Genomic DNA, 7,489 nt, shown 5'->3' with positions numbered 1-7,489 from the left:
AACAAGCAACCCTGTGTTTCCTCATTTCTTGCACATCTGCTAATAGTTAGCTTTGTGTTGTCTGCCGCTCACGGCTAATTCGCCCCCGTGTGACACATGGCTGTGAGAATCCCTCAGCGCATCATTCAGGGTTACGACAGTCATTCAGGCTTCTCATATACACACTCCTGAAAAGCTCTCACACAAATTTCTGATTCACTCTCATACAGTCTACTGAAATACTCACATGCATACCGCTGAAATGCTCACACCTATCTTCTCACCTTTTACCTATAAAATAGCAATAATACAACAAAAAAGTGAAAACATAAATTAATTAACACATATACAGTAGACACCTGAAAACAATAGAACAATAGAACAATGTCAGTCTCATTTTGGTTTGGAAGCCAAAAAATAAAGATTTCTTCAAATTAGTTTTAATCTTGGACACGGGGGGTTGCCTAATATTTAATGAAATTTCATTCCAGAGGGAAGGACCGGCAACAGAAAAGGCTCAATCCCTTCTGAGGCCCCACTTAGTCTTGTCAGCAGACCTGACGTATCGGGCGGGTGTGTTGGGGTGGATGATCTCAGAGTGGTAAGATCGGGCGTGGCCATTAAAGATTTGAAAAAAATTGATCGAAGTATCGTAAACCAAAGTCTGAAATGTAATGGGAGCAAAAATTGGGGTTATGTGCCACCTCTTACAAGCTCCACTTGGGAAGAAAGCAGCAGCATTTTGGAGCAACTGGAGATGCCTGAGGGACGGCTGGCCGGTTCCAAAATAAAGTGCGTTATATTTACTGTCTTGTTGAGTTTGAGAATTGTTTTTTGTGTCTTTGGACCTTGGTTTTTACGGATTACTTTGTCTTTTTTTTTTTTATGGACTTTGACAATTTTGTGTAATGGTAGCTTCATGTGAATACTGGTAACAGCCCAGCTGTTAATGGAAGCAGTGCAAGTGAGCTATGTCCTCAAATGTCATTTTATGTTATTAGTTACTTTTAAACCGCATACTGTCGGATGGCTTTCCAATTTATAAAATGCAGATAAAATAAATAAAATTAAACAAGAATATTCAAGATGCATATCAATATGTCACAGATTGCTGAATTAAATGGACCCTTCAGTTATTGCCGGTTTCGACTCAAGCTTCTTGAAGGATTATTGTTTTTGCGTCCCATCAGTAACCTGATTGAGTTTGAGGGCTGATCTGGGGAAGATACTGGAGGAAGTTGGGGTCAAAGGTGTGATCCAATGACAGGCTGTCCCATTTGATTTCTCAGTGTTTTGCCAGGAGACAGCACTAAAATGATCTGTAAACAATATGATTGATCTTTATCTACATAGGTTACACCAACCGCCAATTGTATGTGTTTACTGTCCGTGAATCATAAATACAAAAGATGTAGATTGTGAAACTTGTGTTGGAAACTATACACAATATATAAACACAATCCTTGTCCTTATGCTATGTATCTGCTTTATTTATTTCCGTAGAATTATTCAGACTGTTTTTACAAGGTATTGACGTCAATGCTGGTGGCTCTGTTGCAATTTACAGTAGCTTAAAAAAAAAAAAGAAGGAAAAACAAGAAGCAGCAAATCAAAGCGTGCCAATTAAAGTTTTCGTCCACTGCCTTGTGAGCAGATTTCAGGGAAGTTTATCCAGACGCGGGTTGACTGCCCCCAGGCGGGGTCAAGAGTGCCGAGGCCACTGAGAGCCTTGCGGCTAAATTTAGACGTCCGCCATTGCTGTTTTGCACCACAGATAGTGTTTGTTAGTGTAATTTCCAGTGAGGCATACTTTATTACTATTAAAATAGTGTTGATGAACTTTTCGAACTTGGAGTTGAAGCATGCCATGTGTTTGTCCTCGCTCATTTCGCTGGTGTCAGCGTCCGGCGCGTGTGTCACTTCCTACAATTAGCGGAACAAACTCTGAAAAGAAGACACTTTTTTTGACCTATGCGGCAGTGAGTCACGCTGCTTCAGCTTCAGGGTGAAGTGTTCTTACTTGAGCGGGCCAACACTGTGCTAAAATAAGCACAATGCAGGAGGAGAGTGAAAAAAGAAAAGTTACTGATACAGAGAAACATAAAACTGTCTTTGACATTGAAATCATAAAATGGCCTGTGATGCATGAGTCATCGTACCATTGGCCTAATACGTTCATTATGTGTCACTGAATCAGCTGTTGATGAGTTCCTGCTGTTGTTCAGCCATCAATTACTATTCTGCATGTCAACCCAACAGATTTGAGGTTTGGGTTTGAATTACCGCTTTGGACTTCCTCTGAGGAGTTTGAATATACTTCTCCTGCTAGTGTGGGTTTCTCCAGGTCCTTCTATCCATCCATCCATCCATCCATCCATTTTCCAATCCGCTATATCCTCACAAGGAGTCGGGGTGGGGGTGGAGGGGTGGTGCTGGAGCCTATGCCAGCCGTCTTCGGGCAGTAGGCAGGGGACACCCTGAACCGGTTGCCAAACAATCACAGGGCGCACACAGACGAGCAGCCATCCACGTTCACACTCACACCTAGGGACAATTTAGAGTGTTCCATTAACCTGTCATGCATGTTTTTGTTAGGTAGGGGTAAACCGGAGTACCCGGAGAAAACCCACACAGGCCCGTGGAGATCATAGCCGGAATCGAACCCCGCACCACTGCACTGTGAAGTCGCCGCGCTACCCACTGGACCACCGGGCCACCCCGGTACTTCCTTCCACATTCTCAAAATAAATATACTAGCTTCTTGAAGACCAAGTCGACAACAGGTGTGAAAGGGAGTGAGAATGGGTGCTGGCATGCCCTTAGTGTATGTGTCAAGGACAAAGCGAATTGTGACATGCAAGTGCATCTTTTCATGAATTTCTGTAAGTTTATGGTGAATTGACAACATTGTCTCAGTTTTTCAAAATAATAGTTGTATCTATGTATCTATAGTAAATTAACAGTTAAATCGGTCAATTAACAATAACAATTGAATACTGTAATTTCACAGCATAAAATAATGGATTGCTCTAAATTTCTGATGTTTGGATAGTATTTTACTGGATTAAAATAATACTATTCATCAAATAGTACAGCATGTCGCTGGATGCATTTTTAATAGGCTTAAGAGAGAAGTAAAATACAAGAAATGTCAAACTTCGGAGCAGCCATGGCTCAGGAGCCACTGCGGGTAATCCGGTAACCAAAGGGTCCGCTCTATCTATGTCTTGTGGTGCTGTGGCCACATATGTGGTTTACCGCCGCTAGAGTGTGGATGTGACGAGTGACAGACTGTCAAGACTTATTGATGCACCCACTAAGTGCATTATACTGGAAGTGAAAATGTAACTGCGGTCTTGATAGTTATCATTAAGAAATGTCCTCATTTGTTTTTTTTTTGTTATCTATCATATGTTTGGGTTCACTTGCCAATCTGTATTTCCTTATTCTTTCTAATTTAGAAAACCACACTTACACACTCACGCTTGTACACACAAACACACTTACGCAAAGTGAAATTTTATTGTAAGAACTGGAATCAGGGTAAAAAACTCACATATCTCCCTCATGAAATTTATTATCGTCTTTCCTCAGAGCATGATCTCAGGCAGTATACCTGAACAAGCAACAAAACAGAATACCTCTACGATGTAACCTTTTACCTGGTCACACAGAGCTCATTACTGCAAGTGCATTTTTTTTTCTTTCACTTTTGCTTTTGGAGCACTTCACATTTTGACACTTTGTCAACTGAATGATCTTAGATGGCACAAACATGGCCTTTTCCAAGTGCACTGCTACAAGACAAGTGGACAGCAAAAACTAGCACTGGCAAAAAGTTTACTGTGAAGCCCCTAAATCAGTGAAAATAATTTGAGCAGCAAAAGATCAAGAAAGCTCCGGGGCCCGACAAAGTGTCCCCCTGCTGTCAAACTCATAAAGTTCGCAGACGACACCACGGTCATTGGTCTCATCAAAGACGGCGACGAGTCTGCGTACCGCCAACAAGTGAAGCAGCTGGAGCTCTGGTGCAGCCGACACAACCTCGGGCTGAACACGCTCAAGACTGTAGAGATGATCGTGGACTTCAGGAAACATTCTTCTCCACAGTTGCCCCTCTCACTATCCAACTGCCCTTTGTCAACCGTCGAGACCTTCAAGTTCCTGGGAATCACAGTCTCCCAGGACATGAAGTGGGAAGTCAACACCATCTCCATCCTGAAAAGGGCCTTCCTGAGGCTGCTGAGGGAGCATGGCCTGCCACAGGAGGTGCTACGACAGTTCTACACGGCAGTCATCGAATCAATCCTGTGTTCTTCCATCACGGTTTGGTTTGGGGCCGCCACAAAAAAGGACAAAATCCAACTTCAACGGACAGTTAGGACGGCGGAGAAAATCGTTGGCACCACCCTACCCACTCTCGAGGACTTGCACACTGCAAGAATCAAGACAAGGGCACGGAAAATCCTCCTGGATCCACCGCACCCTGCCCACCACCTTTTCCAGCCACTCGCCTCAGGCAGACGCTACAGATCCATGCGCACCAAATCCAGTAGACACTTAAACAGCTTCTTCCCTCTAGCCATTAACTCCTTAAACAGTCACTGACGTAGTCACTCTTGTACTACAACATGGTACTACAAAACTACTGGTTACTCTAAAATGGTTCAATGATTTTGTTGTTTACGATGATGATACTAGTGCAGCGTGTTATACCGGAGACAAATTCCTTGTGTGTTCTACATACTTGGCCAATAAAGATGATTCTGATTCTGATTCTTTTTTCTCTCTGATTCTTTGAGCGTATATTTTCTTAAGAAAAAAAAAACAACAACTGATATATTTGGTTCGAATTCATTTACAATTGTAAATAGCACTGCAATTTATCCATTTTGTGTTCGAATTCATTTACAATTGTAAATAGCACTGCAATTTATCCATTTTGTGTTTATATTGCACTTAATTGAACGGTGTATGTTGGTTTTTTTTCCTCTTCTTCTTTCTACCTACATTCCTGCTGCTGGAGGCTGTAAATTTCCCCAGTGTGGGACTAATAAAGGATATCTTATCTTATCTTATCTTATCTTATTTTACTTAAGTTTATGTTTAACCTGTCTCGACTTGTTTGCTATCCAAAGCTGTGCAAGGTGAATTCGATGTAAAATGTCTAAAATTGAGTCATCCACATATTATCCCTATGCGCAGTCGAGGAAATGCTATCCAGCCAACCGTTTGCACTCTCTGATTCGAGTGCTCACGATCCAATTCATTTTTTTTCAAACTTTTCTTATGTTTGTGTCTTATCAGTACATATTTGGGTGTTGCACTGCTCCCCATCTTTGAAGATTTTTTTTCTCCTTTTAAGAGGAAATTTCTGGTGGCTTTGATCAGATGTCAACTGCAGTTGCATGTTCTGAGTAATCATAATTGTTCCGTTGACCGAAACCTTAATACCGTATCATCATAAAGTGGAGGACAGAGTACGTTGCATTTGTGCAAGACATAACGCACGGTTTGTCTTTCAATTTGGTATCCCAAACGAGGATGATCTGCGGCTTTCCCCGCGTCTGTAACCCCTTAACTCAGGCATGTTATAGGTTACGACCTCATTGGCCGTTTACAAGGGTATCCCCTTACGAGCTGCCTTCGAGATGATCACATGAGAGCAAACGAACAGAGACCTCCCTGTCTTCACACATCTCCAAAAGAAACAAACAGTGTTGGAGATAACAGGCCTTCGAGCTGCGGCCCAGCCGATGCTTAGATTGACATTGCAGTAAACACAACCGCGGTGAAGCCAAAGCAAGACGCCTGATGAATAACAGGATTAGAAAGGAGTGCGAGGAGGTACAAGGTTGAGGTGTACGTGTCTCGACAAATAATATTTTGTAAAATAAAGTGTATTCATAAAAGGGGAGATTGTGTATTTCCTTGAGAATATCAAGCATTGCCTATGTTCATGTTAAAATACCCCAAGGATCAAGATTTACACAACACAATACAAGATATTAAATGTTTCAGTGGCGTGGTTTATCAAGGGGTCAGACTAGAGAGAGGGGTATCAGAGAGTTTTTATGAGAAATTGAGGTTTGTAAATCACTGTAATTTAAATGCACTATAATGTAAATCACTGTAACATATTTCCTGTCAATGGTGCGACTTTATCCCATTTCGATTTGAAATCAGTACCCCTTTTGAGTCAAAGATAAAGATTAGAAGAGATTTACCAAGTTTCAAGTGGAATTGTGAAACAAATCAGATTAACATCAAAAGCGATGTGTAGGCGCTGTCAACAATTTAAGCAAAAGGTCAAGAAGGCCGTAACAATACAACACTTTTATTGTGAATATATTTGCACAATTATCAACACCATGTTATAAACATTTTTAACACTCTGTTATTTCTCTATTTTATACAGTAAATAGTGTACAAATGTATACAAAAAATGAATTCAGGCTATAGTCAAGTTCCACAAAAGAGTAAATAAAGCACAATCAGATATCATCGAATGGGAGGAGGCCTTCACAGCGATAGATGAAACTCCAGCTGCCCCCCCCTCCCCCGTTCTGGATTAAATACACATCGACACTTTGATAAACAGGCAGTAGCACCGGCAGCTCAGCACGAAGGCAAGATGGAGAGAAATTGAACCTTTGAAGGCATGCACATGGTGACCATGATACTGATTAAAACAGAGAGGTAAGGCAATTCTGGATGACACTGATACTGTGTCCTCTCACATTCTCTCCAGCAGGCCCTGATGCTGACTGTGTGGGTGCTAGAAACACAACAAACAAAAAGATCATCCCGGGAACTTTGCAGCGTTTTGGACGTGCAGGCCTTAAGCCGGTGTCTGCTTCACAGCACTTGTAATAGAGTGACAACGGAGAGGAAACAAGCAGGAAGCCGAGGAGGAGGGGAAGCAAAACAAAGAGACAGTCACATTTGATATGAAGCTCATTCACAAGTCATCTTGGCTCCTGAGTCGGGGTGATGTCGAGAGAAAACAGAAATTAAATTCAAAGAAATGCTGCAGCGTGAACTTGAATCGGCTCTAGGCGGCGGTGATCCAGGAGGAAAGGACATTTCTCATCTTTTCTTCATGTTTTGGAGCCTAAAACCGTCTCACAAGAATTTATTCGGAAATTGCTCTGTTCAACTATATGCCAGCAAACTAAAGAATGTTTTGATATTGCAAGTGATCCAGGCAGTGCAGGATTTATATGGCAACAAAATATGTTGTTTTAAGAGATAGATTTTTTTTTTAATTGATAAGACGTGGCAGTGCTGCACATTACCGAGTGTGTTCCAACTGCGAAGGGCAGCAATCACTGTTTGGACCCAATGCAAGGTGACTGTAACAACCCTCCACCAGGACTGTAATCGTTTTTCTCGAGGTTGATGCACTTCGGAAAAGAGTTTGATGCAAATCTGTTTGTAGCCAACTTCTGGCCAATCAAAGCGGCTCGCATCATACCGTTTAAATTCACACAGAGAGGCAGAATGACAA

The 7,489-nt window shown here is 41.8% G+C and overlaps 1 long non-coding RNA gene across 1 annotated transcript; it reads left to right on the top strand.

Annotated features, from left to right (window-relative positions):
• The first annotated feature begins 6,206 nt into the window (after positions 1 to 6,206).
• On the top strand, positions 6,207 to 6,911 carry LOC127597342 (uncharacterized). Its single transcript, XR_007961629.1, has 2 exons — positions 6,207 to 6,811; positions 6,844 to 6,911. It is a non-coding gene; the product is annotated as an uncharacterized LOC127597342 (long non-coding RNA).
• The last annotated feature ends 578 nt before the right edge of the window (positions 6,912 to 7,489 follow it).

The sequence above is a fragment of the Hippocampus zosterae genome, chromosome 3 (assembly GCF_025434085.1).
Source record: "Hippocampus zosterae strain Florida chromosome 3, ASM2543408v3, whole genome shotgun sequence".
Classification (NCBI taxonomy): domain Eukaryota; kingdom Metazoa; phylum Chordata; class Actinopteri; order Syngnathiformes; family Syngnathidae; genus Hippocampus; species Hippocampus zosterae.
Note: the sequence above shows the minus strand (reverse complement) of the source record. Positions and strands in the feature narration are given on the sequence as shown.